The sequence below is a fragment of the Orcinus orca genome, chromosome 2, assembly GCF_937001465.1.
Source record: "Orcinus orca chromosome 2, mOrcOrc1.1, whole genome shotgun sequence".
NCBI classification, from domain to species: Eukaryota; Metazoa; Chordata; class Mammalia; order Artiodactyla; family Delphinidae; genus Orcinus; species Orcinus orca.
In genome coordinates, this window is record NC_064560.1 from 67,432,818 (window position 1) to 67,450,349 (window position 17,532).

A 17,532-nucleotide genomic window follows, 5' to 3' on the forward strand; every position below is an offset into this window, starting at 1 on the left:
AATGATAAGGCATGGGCTCGGTTTTAGCTTGCAATGATTTAAGGATTTTGGAAGGAAAGGAATCTGGGCTTCGATCAGATGAGTGGCCGAAGCCCCTTTAGAAAGTTAAGAAGTAGAGGGCTGGTGGATGTTACAGGCAGGGCTGGCCCCAGGAGATAGGAAGTGGACTCTGATCCCAGAATGGCTGAGTGGCAGGCAGAGGAGGAATTGAGTCCACCTGGTGGGGATCTCCCGGCATTTCCCGCCTGGGCTAATGGAGAGCCTGGTTTGAGGGGTAGGGTAACTGGAGTCAACAGGTGACTGGCAGAAAGCAGATGGAGGCCTAGGAGAGGACGGGCTTAGGAAATTGAATGCATTGTTATTACTTAGAGTGGAGGCATCAGGTGCTCAGGTCTCTGCCTTACTCCGCTGCTCTTGGCTCTCCACTGCCGTCTGAACCTCATGAAAACAGTTTGCTTGTCAGGGTTGACTGAAGCAGCTTGCCATGGGTTTTGCTCTTTTGGGCCGCTTGGGAATTTTCTCTTCATCTTTTATTTGGGAGGTAGAATTAAAAGTTTGTTGCTTCTTCAGTGATGTGAGACTTCTTTATGGCTAATTTGAGAATGAAACATTGCAGGATGTTCCCAGGAAAGGCAACTTTCTCCATTCATGGTGGCTTTCTTAGGAAACCTGAGAACCTGTGTTTGTAGGCCATCACACACACAAGGTCCATGTGCAAGGTGTGTTATATGGGATCTTTACACTGGCAATCAGCCTGCCCCTCTGAGGAAGCATTTTCAGATACCTGATGAAGGGCACACCTTGGGGCCCTGCCAACACTGCTTACTTTCAGGGAGAGAAGGGAGATTGCAAATTCTCTGCCTATGACATTACTTCCTATTTGAGTCCCAAGTCCCCGTAGTAGCTACCTTATTATTTCGTCTTTCCAGGTGCCATTGTTTTAATATTAGGAGGCTTCATTTCATTGCTCCGTTTTCTTTCTGAAAAGACAGATTATCTAGTGTCTTTGCTGACACTGGTATAAGCTGCCCAACTGCAGACCTGAATTAGAAGTTGCCTGTGATTTGAGAAGCAACTTTGAAAAGCTGGACTCTGTGTGTGTGTGTGTGTGTGTGTGTGTGTGTGTGTCTGTCTGTCTGTCTGTCTGTGTCTGTGTGTGTGTCTGTTTTCCCTCAAGAACCCGCCCAAACTCAAGTTAGATCTATATTGGAGATAGCCACCAATTGTTAAGCTAGGCAGGGGTCCGGCAACTTTTGGCCTGGGTGCTGGGGTCTCCTGGGGAAATACAGAAGGACTTTGATCCTGATGCCTAAACTCGATGATGATGATAATATAGATAAGGTGACCCGGGTGCAACCTGGGCCAGCTGTGGATTCTGAAATCTCTTACCCTTGCCAGTGTTTTAACTGGAAATCATGCTTCAGATAAGACAATAGTCACAGACAACAGTCACAGGGATGGTCTCTTGTAGTCACTTAAACTGCCTGACTGGCTAGGAAATATTTTTTTCTGCCTAAGAAGAGGGACCAGGACTTCCCTGGTGGTCCCGTGGGTAAGACTCCACGCTCCCAGTGCAGGGGGCCCAGGTTCGAAACCTCGTCAGGGAACTAGATCCCACATGCCTGCTGCAACTAAGAGTTCACATGCCGCAACTAAGAGCCCACATGCTGCAACTAAAACATGCCACAACGAAGATCCCGTGTGCTGCAATGAAGACCCAGTGCAGCCAAACTAAATAAATAAATATTAAAAAAAATAATAAGAGGGACCCATTCAGTTTGATCGTCACTGTGTGCAGAAGAGAGAATGCAATTTAATTTTCCTCTACTCGGGTCGTTGCTTCTGGTGGCTCCAGTCTGCCCTGACCTACTTGCAAGGATGTAACACCTGCTTAAGTCTTGGGCTGTTTGGAGAAGGCACAGGCATATGGGAACTGCACAGAGAGAAAGTTGTTTTGTGTGCACTTGGTGTTTGGGGGAGACCCACTGAGATATTCCAGGCCATTCACTGAGGGTAGCCCTTCCTATAGAGGTTTGTGTGTGTTCTCAAATGAGTGAGGACTGGAGGTGATAAGGATGTGTGCAGGAAATTAAGCCCTCGGGCACCTCTGCGCTGTTGTGGAAGAGGCTCAATTGCAAACACATTTGAATTTCCTCAGGATGAAAACTTAAAAAGGCCAGTTTAGTCTCTGGGTGGGGCACACAGGAGGTTCTTATGAACCAGGAATGGGCATGTCCCTATCTTTTTTTTTTTGCAGATTGTTATTAAAATAAAGTTTATTTTTTTATTGAAGTATAGTTGATTTACTATTTATTAAAATAAATAGTTTATTTTTTATTGAAGTATAGTTTATTGAAGTATAGTCTAGCTTTTATAGTTATTAAAATAGTTTATTTTATTTATTTATTTATTTTTGGCTGTGTTGGGTCTTCGTTTCTGTGCGAGGGCTTTCTCTAGTTGTGGCAAGAGGGGGCCACTCTTCATCGCAGTGCACGGGCCTCTCACTATTGTGGCCTCTCTTGCTGCGGAGCACAGGCTCCAGACGCGCAGGCTCAGTAGTTGTGGCTCACGGGCCCAGTTGCTGTGCGGCATATGGGATCTTCCCGGACCAGGGCTCGAACCCGTGTCCGCTGCATCGGCAGGCAGACTCTCAACCACTGCGCCACCAGGGAAGCCCTAAAATAGTTTATTTTTAACTGAAGTATAGTTTCAGGTGTACAGCATAGTGATTCAGTTATACATATATATGTTATACATACATATATATTTTTTCAGATTTTTTCCCTTATAGGTATTACAAAATATTGAGTATAGTTGACTGTGCCTTACAGTAGATCCTTGTTGTTTATCTATTTTTTATACAGCAGTGTGTATATGTTAATCCCAACTTCCTAATTTATCCCCACCCCACCCCATTTCCCTTTGGTAACCATAAGTTTGTTTTCCATGTCTTTGAGACTCTGTTTTGTATAAGTTCATTTGTATCTTTTTTTTTTAAGAGTCCAAGTATAAGCGATATTATATGGTATTTGTCTTTGACTTCCTTCACTCTATTTAGAGTTATGTAAAAATGAAGTCTGAGGTTTTGGTGACAATGTAAGGAGACGAATGACTGTGTCAACAAGGTTCCATCTCACTGCTTTGTAGTCACTCTGTTTCTAGGCTTGAGAACATTCAGTGGGCTTGCAATTAATGGCTGAGGTGAAACAGCTGGATTTGTTCCTTTTCTGTTTTTTTCCTAAAGAAGCATCATTTTGAAGATGTTTTTTTGTTTTTCTTTTGCATATCTAACCCAGAAGCAGACAGCTGAGAGACATTTTTAAAGCCCTTGTCAAATTAGTATGATGCCTAAGGCAACTGTATTTTCTTTAATCAAATTATTTTACACACTTATGGTTACTCAAAGTGACAGATTCCCTGCCATTTGCATAATTACTATATAGCCCCAGGTAGGAAGAAATAAAATTACCCTGATATTTTTTTTTCTTACAGCTTAGTTGAAAATGTTTAGCTAATAATCATTTAGGGAAAAAAAATTGTTTCTGAAAATTCCTTTCAACCGGCTTTGTGTACATACCTCAGTTTCTGTGGAGGTTTCCTCTTGTGTGTTTAGCAGTCGAAGAAATGGAATTAGTTGTGAAGTGAGCAAGGGCTCTTTCCTGAACTGGGTAACTCTCCCCATTTCAAATTTAGATACCTTACAAAAAGGGTGGCCCAGAGGCCTCTCCACAGCGGCCCTGCCTTGCTAATCAACCGCTCAGCATTTAAACTCATCTTCTTGCGGGCTGCCTGAATGGTGTTGTTCTCTATGAGGCTGCAGAAGTTTCCTCTAGTTACCAAGGCCACCTGAGCAAGAGGGTCTCTGTGACTTTCTCTTGCGCATCTTATTAAAGCAAGCTTGGGGGTGCTGCCTTGTCCAGGGACCAGGTTCACTTAGTAGACTGGCCAGGAATGAGTAAGTGTAATGTCGCAAAATCGATGAGGATACAGCTGCCTTTCCTATAGAAGTAGGCCTGGGAAAGAGAAAAATATCTGTGAATGTTATTGGCTGGTTGCAGAGAGAGAGCAGAAGTTGGCATTGGTTTCAGCGTCTGTGCCAGGCCTCCTACAGAGGTTGTGGGAGCCACAGGGACTCATGCTGAACTGCCCATGGTCCTTGGATTCTGGGGGTCAGGGCCCACCAAGTGACTGGGCAGGTGAGTGTGTACGAGGTGCTGAGCCCTTGCTGCGGTGGAGAATTAGACTGCACCAGCAGCATTTCTCCAGTACCTTACTTCCAACTTAACAAACATGTTTTTTTTGTGTGTTTTTTTTTGCGGTATGTGGGCCTCTCACTGCTGTGGCCTCTCCCGTTGCGGAGCACAGGCTCCGGACGCGCAGGCTCAGCGGCCATGGCTCACGGGCCCAGCCGCTCCGCGGCATGTGGGATCTTCCTGGACCGGGGCACGAACCCGTGTCCCTTTCATCAGCAGGCGGACTCCCAACCACTGCGCCACCAGGGAAGCCCAACAAACACGTTTAACTTGCACAGATTTAACTGCACACACCACTGAATAACCATGTTCCTGTGAAGTAGAGTCAAAATACTTATCACTTTACTCGCCTGTATTTTGTCATACAGGTTCCCTGTTATATTCTTTGCATTTGTGTGCATTATCTGTTTACATACATGTTCTTGTAAAGAGTTACATTCACCAAATATAGTATGTTGTCCTTTTGTGGGGGGGGGGCGGTTAAGGGACATTCAGTGGTAATTCTGATTATATGGTTCCCATGTGGATTTATTTTATTTCATTTTTTAAACTTAAAAAAAATTTTTTTTGGCTGCACCTTGACGGCATGTGGGATATTAGTTCCCTGACCAGGGATCGAACCCGAGCCCCCTGCAGTGGGAGCGTGGAGTCTTGACCACTGGACCACCAGGAAAGTCCCCCATGTGGATTTAGAACCCAGTCTACAGGTGAAGAATCGTCACCTGTATTTTATTCCCTCTCAGAAATGCCGTTGGTAATTTGTAGGCCAGGACAATAGCACCCTTGTTCTTTTAATTAGTTTTGCTTTCTGTTTCTCTGTCTGCAAAATAGATGATACACAGGAAGAAAAGTGAAATCAGTGACTTCGGTTCATAGGATAAGTGAATTGATGTGGTTCTAAGACACTTGTATTTGATATGATCTAAGTGCTTAGGTGTTTATATGAGATGCAGTATTGCTTAATGATTGGAGCTCTAAGTTAATGGTTAAAATTCCCAGGTGGAGAACAGCAAGCACCCATGGCAGCTGTGACTTATTAGATGAGCATCAGAAGACCCAGGATTCATTCCTGTGTCCTCCTCTTGCCGGCTCTGTGAGCTTGGGCTGATTACTTAACCTCTCTGTGCCTTGGTATTTAATTTTAAAACTCATAGTGTTTCTGTGAGGGTTAACTGAGTCGGTATATCTAAAGCACTTTGATACTCACATGTGGTGAGTACTCGATAAATACTAGCTATTATTATTAATAACAATAACATGGTTATACATATTTACATAAGAACTATGTAGCCCCAACCAATGAGAAATAAAATTATTTCCATCAAGCTTTGGTCTTGGTTTAGTGAATTGTACATTCAAATCATTTCCTAATTTGCTGTGCATTTTGTCTGGGAGGTGAAAAGTTTTTAAAAGCAAGAAGTACTAATAAATAAGTTGCTAATTCTGCTTGTTCCCTTGTTATAAATACAGCAATCCATTTCATCTTAGAGATGTTATAAAAATTACCAGTCACTGGCGCAGTGGTTGGGAGTCCGCCTGCCGATGCAGGGACGCGGGTTCGTGCCCCGGTCTGGGAGGATCCCACGTGCCGTGGAGCGGCTGGGCCCGTGTGCCACGGCCGCTGGGCTTGCGCGTCCGGAGCCTGTGCTCCGCAGCGAAAGAGGCCGCGGCGGTGAGAGGCCCGCGTATCGCAAAAAGAAAAAAAAAAAAATTACCAGTCACGCGGGAGAGGAGCCCACTCTAGTAATAATTCTGCTGACCATTTACAGTCAGTGGGTACTTTGAGGTGGGTAGAGAAGGGACAGCACACAGACGGCTGGGAGGACAGGTGTGCTGAGGCTTCTCTTTGGGAGGCCCTCAGGATCTTTGCTCTGGTCTGTGGCCACAGGGTGGAGAAGACTGGGTAGGTCTTCTAGGTTTGTAGGCAGCTGAGAGGCAGGGAAGAGAGTGTTGGACGTAGAGTCAGAAAGACCTAGGTTTGAGCCTGGACCTGTTCCTTACGTGCTTCCGATGACTTGACTTACCTGAGCCTCAGTATTCTTATTGGAAAAGTGAGGTTGCTGATAGAGCCTGTCTTATATAGATGGTTGAGAGATTTAAATACAAGGACACGTGAAAGAGTGCTGCTCATAGAGTGCAGTGTTCAATAGTTGCTTTAACAATAATGGCATAACCCTGCTGGTTGACCTTGGCACAGCAGACGTCCCTTCCAGGGACCCGAGGATTTGGGGTATTGTGTGTGGCCTGGGCTCTGTTTCCTAAATTGGAGATCTGCTTCTCTGGATGAAAAGTGGCCACCTCAAGGCAGCCTGGGGTGTCAGGAGGGGCCCGGGAGACATACGTCGTGGACGTATGCTACCCTCCAGGCAGCCTTGTTTAAGATGTGTGACCTCAGAGCTCAGCCCTGGTTGCAGGGAAGGGCTCAGGTCCCGCGCAGCACCCACTGCCTTCACCTTAGTCCTCTTGCAGTTCTAAGCAGAGCTCAGACACGCAGTTGTGGGCAGTTCCCTGATCTTGGTCCTTTTTGGTTTCTCAGAAGCAGAGCGAGCTCTCAACACAGTCTTGCTTCCCATTCCGCGGATTCGTCCATCTTGGCTTAGGGCTTGCGAGATTGTTTAGGAGGATACGTTCTGCACGCGCCACTCTCCTCCCATCAGTGGTTTTAGAAGCATCTTTCCTTCCCCAGCCTGGTCAGTGCAGTCCTTGGGAAGGATAGGGCATGAACTGGGCCCTTCTCAGTCCATCAAGCTGCAGCGTGTATGTTAGGTGAGTTCTTAGGTTCGCGTTCAAATGCCACAGGCTTCACAAGAGAGAACATGCACACTGAGGACCCCAATTACCAAACTCTGGTGGCTCTGTGTGGACCTCACTGAGGAAGGAACCTGTCTGCTTCTTAAAGCACTGAACTTTCTGCAGCCACAGCTGTGGAGTGAGCGAGCACGGGGAGCCTTCTTTCTGGGTGTTTCGTGACAACATGTAGAGTGGAAATGGCCCACTGGATGTGGGCAGAATCTCCGCCATTGGCTCTTTATTTCAGTTCTTCTTTGTGGCTGAGTCGAGCCCTTCTGAAAAGGGAAGCCCTTTCTGACGGACTGTTTAGTTGCTTGTTCTTTTGTGGAAATGATGGTAACCAACCCAGCTATTTCTTAAATGACTGGACATTCCTCTCCAAGCGGGGAAGAGTTATTTCACTGTCTAAGGAGAGCTGGACATTAGAATTTTTCTGGACTTAAAACGAGAGTCTCATGTGTCCCTTCCAGTCAACACTCGTCAGAAATACTTAAAAGCAAAAGGCAACATAGGTTGCTGTAAGCCCTACTGTTTGAAGGCAGGGGGCAGGGGAGAGGTGTGAGCCCACTCTTCCCCTTTGCCTTCATGATTTCCACCATAAATTCCCTGGCAATGGCTCTTTAAGTACCTGCTTCTTCTGGGGATGTCATATCCCACATGGCATCTTAAGTTACCTGGTAACAGAATCGGAGGGTACTGACTATAACGAGGGGGTCTTATTTCCTTAGGGTTGGCTTTGGTTGAAATGTTTGTCGTGAGCCTCAGACTGTGGACTCAGACCCATCCAAGCAGGCAGTGGGTGTGACTGTTGCATCCCTAGGATGTGGCAGAAGGTCTAAGCTCTAGGCAGTAGTGTGAGTCCATTCAAAAACCTGGAGTATGCCACTGGCTCTTCTGTCTGTGCATCTGTCTGTCCATCTGTCTATCCATCCACACTCCCTGTGGGGGTTCTGTACTATGTGCAGATTCTAATTTGCCTGGCAGGTTGCCCTTTGGGATGGGTGTCTGGATAATGAACTTGGCTGTGCAGGTAACCCTTGAAACCTCTTCTTGGTAGGTCTAAAGCCTGGCGTGGCTGTCACTTCCTAGCCATCTAAGCTCTGGGCTGTGTAGTGTTAGCAGAAATAGGAAGTTGAGCAGGCTTTCGACAAACAGTCCTGGTGAATGTAATGGAATAATATAGAGTAGAATAGCCAATTCCTTCCTACATCACTGTTCACACGACCACAGGAAGCCGAGGAAGGTAGAAATGAATACTTTCACCTCCATTTCTGCACTTGCAAGGTTGGTGTAGGGTCAAATGGTGTTTTTCAGTTAAAGACTGTTGTAAAATGTTCTTGCAAATGGTTATTGTCTTTCCCTTCTCCTCCACCTTTGGAAAAGGTTTATGTGAAACGGGCAGCCTCCTTCTAATTGTTGGCTTTGCCCCCCTCCCCCTTCTGGCTGCAGTTCTCCCATCCTCAGCTGATTAGAATGAGAAATTACCACCTTGAATATAAGCAAGTTGAAATTGGAAAGCTGCCCTCTAACTGATTATGTAAGCTTGAAAATACTGTACCTGAAATCTCGTGTTTAAGAATTCCCTTAATGAAGATAAAAATCTCAAAGCAGCATGGACACACCTGTTTTCATTATGTAAGATTCAATTATTGTGGTGCAACCTGTAAAATAAAGAATAGTGTTGATTAGTTCATATCTCCGTTGGCTTTTTGGGTCAGAGAATTGTTTGAAGTACACCCACAGAGCCACGTAGAGCTTAACCCCCTGGAAGTTGGCCGCCACTGCTTCAGCACCAGCACCCCCTTCTCTCCAGGGGTGCACAGGCTCAGCCTAGGTCTGTGGTCACCGCAACTCTCAAGGTTGTAGAGGGCAGGTGTCCGTTAAGGTCGGCTTTAGAGATTGCTCACGCCAGTCAGTGGGACGTCCGGGAAGATTGCTGTTAACCCTGATGGGCTTTATCCTTTGGCCATTTCTTTTCCTGAAGCGCTGCCCTGATGGGACTTGGGATGTCCTTTGTCTCGTTGGCATGTGTTTCAACATGGCACATCACACCATCCTCTTCTCAAAGCCATACGTGTGTGGGGTGCCCAGCACAGCATGCTACATGGTCCATTTCAGATTTCCAGCCTCCTGAATTATAGACAAGGAGCTTATTTTCTGGCCATGGTATGCACTGGGGGGAAAGGACTTAAAGAGAATGAGACCCGTTGAAATAGCTATAGAAGAGCTTCAAACAGACCTCTCTTGCAAAAAATTTAGGGCAAGACTCATGATGGATTACGCGGCATGTTTGTTGCCTCCCCAGTGCTGGTAGATACTGTGTTTGTTACGAGGCTTAATGTGCTAACAACGGGTTTTTCAGCCAGTCCAAGGGAAGATATCTTTTGGAAACAAAAAGAGATAAATTAGTGCCTTCCCTTTACCTTTGCCAATCCGTGGAGATGCGTATAAATAGATCAAAAAGTCCTGGAGCACTTTTGCTCCAGAGCAAATGGGGAGGTCTGCCTTGCTGCAGCTGGGCTCAGAGTGGCACGTGCAGCCAGCAGCACTTGGGCTAAATCCAAAGGCAGCCCGTGGAACTTGTAAGATGCACAGGTGGGATTGGCCTGCATTGGGACTCCCTTTCTTACGTCTTTCTAAAGATTACATTGTGGAAGCTCTATGCTTGTTGCTTTCATCTTCAGCAAAATCAGGGCACAGAGCTAAGTAACTTACCTAAATGTGCTCCAGAGCTGCCCACATTAGCCAGCAGGTGTGAGCAGGTAAACAGGACGAGTTTTATTTTTGGAAATAATGATTAGAAACATATATAAATAAAAATAATGTTTTGGTGAGTGCTGGGAAAAAAAATCACTCACTTCTCTCGCTGCCTTTTAAAACATCCCTCCTTTTTTTAATAGATGCAGTGTTTCCTGGTAGGAAACACTATCCTTAATCTAGTGAACAGATAAAAATATATGCATTTATATTTATCTGTCTTAATCTAGTGAACAGATAAAAATATATGTGTTTATATTTATCTGTCTTCTGATAGTTTGAATTTCATTGGGGAATGCTTTTGTTACCTAAAAATAATAGTACCAAGGCAGCACTTAAAAATAACCCCAGGGCTCCTGGCACCCAAGACCATCAGGGAGATGATTCCATGTGACAAGTGAAACACTTCAGATCCCCCTCCCCTTACAAAAGAAAGCTGAGTGTTCTAGCGTTGAGGTCTGTCGCCTTTGTGGTTGCCTTTCTCTTTGTGCCAGCTGAGCTGTGGGGGTCAGGCTGGTCAGCTCAACTCTGTCGCCTCCTAGTTGCTCATTAACTTTATTCCTGCCTCCGTCTGCTGGCCCCTGACCCCAACAGTGCCACGCTTCACCAACCCTGGCAGGATGTCACAGCCAGATCTGCGAGACCCCTGTGAGGGTGTGCTTCCGGAAGTCCAAACCCAGACCACTGCTGAGTGGAATTCTATGCCAGGCTTTTGCCACGGGCACTGTTTTTTTTGTTTGTTTGTTTGTTTTAGCTGTGCCCCGCGGCATGTGGGATCTTAGTTCCCTGACCAGGGATTGAACCCGTGCTCCCTGCATTGGAAGCGCAGAGTCTTAACCACTGGACCGCCAGGGAAGTCCCCCACAGGCACTGTTAATACCCTTCTTCCAGCTCCTCCTCTGCTGGCTTCCCACCATCCTTATTCAGTGGAAAAGGCAGTTGAGCCCTTGTCTCTTACAGGCCCTAACGATCCAATCCCATCCTTCACCACGGACTGCGTGCTAATTCTTGCTGTCCTGGACCAGTTCTGAGCTTATTATATCGTATTTAAGAATGGAAGTGGGGAGAATTGGCCCTTCCTATTTATTTAAACCTTTTCCTAGGTGGGGTTCATAGGGCAGTAGGGTCATTCTCGAACATTTTCGGTATCTCTAATGTTAGACCAAAATCGGGTTATATTTTCTCCCTTAGATATATAGAGATGTGACGTGTGTAAAGAGAAGGTGACTTTCACAGTAATCCTTGGGTTGGGAGCTGGACTTGGACCCGGAGGTGGGAAGATAGATGAATGTAAATGTGTTTCTCTGGGTGTTTCTGAAGGAAGAAACTGGGTGTGTTAGTCTGCGGCTGCCATAACGAGTCACCACAAAGTGGGTGGCTTCAAACAACACATTTCTTTTCTCCCAGTCCTGGAGGCCAGAGTCTGAAATCAAGGCGTCGGCAGGACCACACTTCCTCTGAGACTCTGGGCAGAATTCTTTCTTGCTTCGTCCGAGCTTCTGCTTCTGGAGGCAGCCCTCGATCCTCGGTGTTTCTTAGCTTGCAGCTGCACCCCTCTAGTATGTGACTCTGAGGTCGCGTGGCATTTTGCCTCTGTGTGTATCTCTCCTCCTCTTATAAGGTAGTAGTTAATGAGGGCGCACCACCCTGATGACCTCATCTGACCTTAAATACCTCTGCTAAGACTTTGTTTCCAAACAAGGTCACATTCACAGATCCCAGGAGTTAGGTCTTCACCATGTCTTTTTGAGGGACACATTCAACCCATTATGCCAGGGAATAAAAAGAGCAAAGGACCCTAAAACAGTCTGAGGTACAAAGGGAAAAAAAGAAAGAAAAGGACAAACTCTGCCCTCTTTAGAGTTTTGGATTGGGTAAGAGGATTATGGGATATTGGTTGGAGAGTTATTCTAACCGGGAAGCCCTGTCTTTGAAGAAATACTGCCCTGTGACAATCCGTTCTTCCTTCTGTAAGAAGATAACCATGTTTTTCTCTCTATGGGGGTGGTGTGGCTTACGGGAGTGGACCTGATTGGGTTAATGGGTAGCTTTGAACAAGTCCTTTCCCTATTCTGGGCATAGCGAATGCAGGGGTTGGATTAGATGATCATTTGATTAAGGGCAATGCATGTTTTAAAAAGCCTAGAAATACATGTGGGTGAGTACTGTGTATAGATGTGGTGCGTGGGTGTGTTTGTGTGCAGTCCATCTCCCCTGTCTCTTACACCCGGGACTGCTTCACAGGAACCAGGCCTGGTAAAATGTCCAGCTGGCCCCGTCTCCTCCCTGAAGCCCCATCCGATTCGATGAGGGTGAAAGACACTTTATGCTGTGCCAGCCAGTCTCAGATTTGGCCAGGTCCGCGTTCTAAGAGGACCAGACATCTGGCTTCTCATCTCATTCATCTCTGTGTTTTTTGGATGGAGGTGGGAGCTGCCTGATTCTCGGCATTTCTCAGCACACGCTCCTTTTTAAAGACTTCAGCTTGGTTTCTGCCAAACTAATTAACTTGGACAACTTCCTTAAGTGCTGTAAGCAATACAGAGTCGAGTAAGGCGTGTTCTTGGCCCTCATGGCGTTTATACATCCTAGTGGGGGAGATGGTGTGTTTATAATGTTTTCATTAATCACTCATTCATTAGACTGTTTCAGGTCCCGGGCCAGGCAGTGGCTCGGCCCTCTTGGAGCCCTGAAGCTAGTGCAGTCGTGTTAACACAGGGCGGTGTGATCTCTGACCATAGAAGCAAACCGTTGGTGTCAAGGTGGGAGGTGGTGTTGGACGTAGGTCTGGGTGGCTGAGGAGAATGTTTATGGTTGCAGATGGAAAATCATTTTCTCGATCTTGGTCAGGGTACATCTAAGGGAACGAGAGGTTAGGGTTAGTGTTGAAAGAATCTGGCTGGGGAGAGCCCTTGGACGTAGGATGGGGTTGGGGAGCTTCTGATGGAGAAGGGGCAGGCTGGGAACGCGGGGCCACAGCCACATACTAGGGCATGTCAGGTCTGGCACCGGGGAGTCTCAGCTCCAGTCAGCAGTGCGGGGGCCGTTGGTATCTCTCTTGGCCGGGCTTCCATCCTTCCCCCAACCACCCAGCTTTGTAGTAGTGCCTGAAAATGCTGCTTGAAGCCAGACTTTCAGCATGTGGAGGCAAGCCATATCAGGCCATCCTCAGACTCAGCCAGGAGCAGGCATGGCTGCGTTGCATGACGGAGCCAAAGGGCTGAGAGATGCTGCTGGTCCTGGAATGCTGCACTCACCAGGATGGGGGCAGTAGAGGAGGGGGAGCTGTAGCATCCATACACAATGGCACCTCTGTATTCAACCTCTGAGTTATCTCCAAATGAGATTTCTGCAAGATGAGCCAACATTAGGAAAGGTCCTATCTTATTTGACTTTTTAAAGAGAAAACACACTCTAGCTTGGCCTTGGATGTATCAATTCTGGATAACTTTAAAGCTGGTAACAGAACAAACTGTGTTCACACACAGGAAATGTCTCCAAACAAAAAGTGGGCGTACAGTTTTCAGTTTAAAAATTGGATGGAGGCCATTCAAACTTCCCCTCCTGTTCTCCTTGAGAAGAACTTGGCAAGCTGCAGGGCGGGGGCACTCGTCCTTGGAGTAGTCATGAGGGTCCAGAGAGAAGATATCCTAGGACCAGAGCTGGCTACTGGGATGAAGCTCCGGTAACGTCAGGGCTGAGAGGCTGGTGGAGGATTTACTGAGCTCTTTGCCCTTCAGCTTCAAAGGCTGTGTAGAGGGTGTGTGGAGTCTGGCCAGAATGTCTCCCTGGCCTGTTGGCCCACACCTGTTGCTGCACATGGCTGGTTCAAGCACTGGCTGAGAGCCCCGTGTGGCCACATCACCTGGCTTTACCATTAACTTGAACTTCAGGTTCATGCTTGTGGCTGTTTTTCTTAATATAAAGACATTACTCTCTTACTTATTACACAAGGAATACTTGTGTTGAAAATTTGGAAAATACAGGTAATTATAGATACATTAAAAAGAGAAGAAGAAGAAACATCATCTTTTAAGTGATGTCGTTGTATAATGCCGCGACATGGCGATACGCTGTCGACTTTTTGGGGGGTATCATTTCAGTCTCTCTGGGTCCACCCACCCGCATTCTTCCATGGCTTTGAGGGTGTAGTAATGAATATACCTACTTCAAACGAGCTTGAGAATGCTGAATGAGGTAATCCATTCAAAGTGGTAAGCCTGAGCCTCTCTGCAGTATATTACTCTTGTTATTATTAGTTATAATAAAATCAGATCACACTACACATTCTGTTTGGAGTCTGCTCTTTCCTCTAAACCATGGTGACCACTTTCTGTAACATTAGATGTTCTTCTCTGGGGTCCTGGTTTTAAAGGAAAATGGCCTTATGGTAACTAGACTTCTATCATGATGATCATTTTGAAATGTATAGAACATCGAATCACTGTATTGTACACTGGGAACTAATGCAGTGTTGTAGTTCAATTATACTTTAAAAACAAACTCATGGAAAAAGAGATCAGATTTGTGTTACCAGAGGCGGGGATGGGGGAGGGGGAAAAAGATGAAGACAGTCAAATGGCTCAAACTTCCAGTTATAAGATAAATGAGTACTAGGGATGTAATGTACAGCATGATAAATGTAGTTAACACTGCTGTGTGTTACATATGAAAGTTGTTTACAGAGTAAATCCTAAGAGTTCTTATCACAAAGTCATCATTTCACGACGTTCTGTAAGTCAAATCATTATGCTGTACACCTTACACTTATACAATGTTGTATATCGATTATATGTCAGTAAAACTGGAGGAAACATTTTTTTATTATTTTTATTTATTTATTTATTTTTGCGGTACGCGGGCCTCTCACTGTTGTGGCCTCTCCCGTTGCGGAGCACAGGCTCCGGACGCGCAGGCTCAGCGGCCATGGCTCACAGGCCCAGCCGCTCCGCGGCATGTGGGATCTTCCCGGACCAGGGCATGAACCCGTGTCCCCTGCATTGGCAGGTGGACTCTCAACCACTGCGCCACCAGGGAAGCCCAGAAACATTTTTTAAAAAGAGAATAGCAAAGAAAAATTCTGTTACTGTTTTTGTAAAAACAATATATATTCATTATGAAGAATTTTAAAATGAAGAAAAGTTCAGATAAAAATATTTTAAGAAATTCCAAATCCTGCCTTTCGGAAATAATCATGACTGATTTGGGGTTTGGGAGTAATCATCACACTTTCCTTTCTGCTTCCTCTTCTCCCCAGTTAAGAATCAATTGGGCGGTAGACCTAACACCCAGCTACAGGGGTATAAAAATAGCATCTTAGGGTTTATATGGAAACATTTGGAGTTTGGGTTGGAAAATGCAGTTTATGGACAGATTCAGACTTCTCACGACTTTACTCCAAGTCAGAATGACAGGCTATGTGTCCCTGTAGGGGCACACCTGCTCAGCTTTGCTCGTGGAGGAGGAAAGAATGTATGTCCTGAAGGAGACATTCACAGAAGGAGAGGAAGAGGTTGGGGCAAGCTTGCCAGGTTTCTTTCTCAGTCTTACTGATTTGATAAGTCACTCCATCCCTCTTTGGGGAGGACTGAATGAGGAAGTCAGAAGAGCAGATGATTTTTGTCTCTGTTACTTCCAGAAGGTAGAGGTTCCTCTAGTATGGATCAAGGTATGAATTCTGGGAGGAGGAAGGAGTAATTCCCCCTTATCATTAGCAGCATACCACTGCAGGGTTCTTCTGTTCTTACATGGAAAAATGGCTCGCTGGCTGGCTGGATATACTTTGTAAAATATATGTTCTTCAAATGCAAAGTTTAATTTCAGTCGAATTTAGCAGAAGATTTAATTAAAACTTGAAAGAGGTCACTGTCTTCTGCCCTTGAATGTTGCTGTTGAAGAGTCTAAGGTCAGTCTAAATTTTCCTCCTTTATAGGTTATTTGCTTATAGATGAGACGCCTGAGTAATTCTTTCTTAATATTGGACATGTAACTTAAACGCAGTATGTGTTACTGGTGCATAATGTGTGCCGTATTTTTGTGGAACTTGATGTTTTCATTTGGTCAACAGAGCCAATTCTTTATTAATCTCGGGATTTTTCTTATATTGCCTTTTGAACACTTCCTTGGTTCTGTACGGTGAGTTCTCTACTATAAGGATGCCAGTTATCTGTATGTTGGATTGTCTTTGTACTCCTTAGTTATTTGTTTTGCTTTGATTATTTTAATCCCTTATTTTAGTCCCTTATGCACTGTGTTTATTTCTAGCTTTCCTCTAGTCAGTAAATTGGTTTGAAGCCATCTTTTCTTAGTTCCATATAGATTTTATTTTATATATTACTTTCTCGTGTTTATTTCTTTGGTTTGCACTCTTGTTCTTTTTGTTTGCTTGTTTGTTAATGTTGCCTTTGAGTTCTCAGTTTATTGAACTCATATTAAGTTCTGTGTCTCAAACATCTTTTAGGGGGAATCCTCCTCTTCTTGGCTTATGTTTTCTTTTAGGCTGAATACTTTGTCTTTGATACAGGGCTTCATTTTTTCCTTTCCTTCAAGAGTCTGTGTTTACAGCTGCCGTGCCTTTTTGTTTGCTTTTTTCCACTTTGTTCTTGCCTGAGTGAGTCTGCCCAGATCTTTGTTGTTCTGGGTGTGAGTGATTTCTCAATTTGAAGCTTCTCTTTTCTTCCCCCTGACTGCCAAGTTAGAGTTTGAAAAACTCTTCTGTTTTTTTGTTTCTGTTCATGCTTTCTGTAGCCTGAAGACATACAAGCAAACAGGGCAGCTGAGCTATAGCAGGTGGTGTACAGGGTGCTGACTGGTCATGGCCAGAAGATGTGGGCTTGCTGGCTTTTGCTCCTGGGATCTTTTAAAGGTCCTTTTAAGTGGGTTCAGTCTTCCTGTGTGGGGGCACTCACTGCGTCACCATGGGCAGTATTTTGTGGCCTGGATTTCCCTACATACCCCTGGAGCCTTCACTTCCTTCTAGCAGGGACAGTCAGCTTTGTGGTTCATGGCTCCTCTTCATCGTTTCCTCCCCAGTGAGAAAAAGAGGAATATACAGATACCTATCAGGGTGCTTTTCTTCAGATTGGTGATACTAATGAAAACTCTCAGAAATGTAATTTAGTCACTGGCTCATCTTCCCGAGGGTAGTAGCTACAGAGTTATGAGGCTTGCTACACTCTATCATTCTGGTCTGCTCCAGAATCTTCCTTTACTTTCCTTGGAAGGCAGTATTTGAGTTTATGACACTGGGGTGTGCTCATTTTCTTATTTATTTTTTGACTGGTGATTATTTTATTTCTTTTTTTTAGACAATAAATTTATTTATTTATTTATTTTTGGCTGCGTTGGGTCTTTGTCGCTGCATGCGGGCTTTCTTTAGTTGCGGCGAGTGGGGTCTACTCTTCGTTGTGGTGCGCGGGCTTCTCATTGCAGTGGCTTCTCTTGTTGCAGAGCACAGGCTCTAGGCGTGCGGGCTTCAGTGTTTGTGGCACGTAGGCTTCAGTAGTTGTGGCTCACAGGCTCTAGAGCGCAGGCTCAGTAGTCGTGGCGCACGAGCTTAGCTGCTCCGTGGCATGTGGGATCTTCCCGGACCAGGGCTCGAGCCCATGTCTCCTGCATTGGCAGGCGGATTCTTAACCACTGCGCCACCAGGGAAGCCCCGGTTATTTTATTTATGATTTAACTTTTTTTTTCCTTTGGTTAAGTTTTGGAAGAGTGAGATTTTGTGTGGAAG

At 45.4% G+C, this 17,532-nt stretch overlaps 1 protein-coding gene across 3 annotated transcripts in view; it reads left to right on the forward strand.

Moving 5' to 3' along the window:
• SLCO3A1 (solute carrier organic anion transporter family member 3A1) overlaps positions 1 to 17,532 on the forward strand; it is a 319,167-nt gene that overhangs the window by 2,714 nt on the left and 298,921 nt on the right. The window lies entirely within an intron of this gene.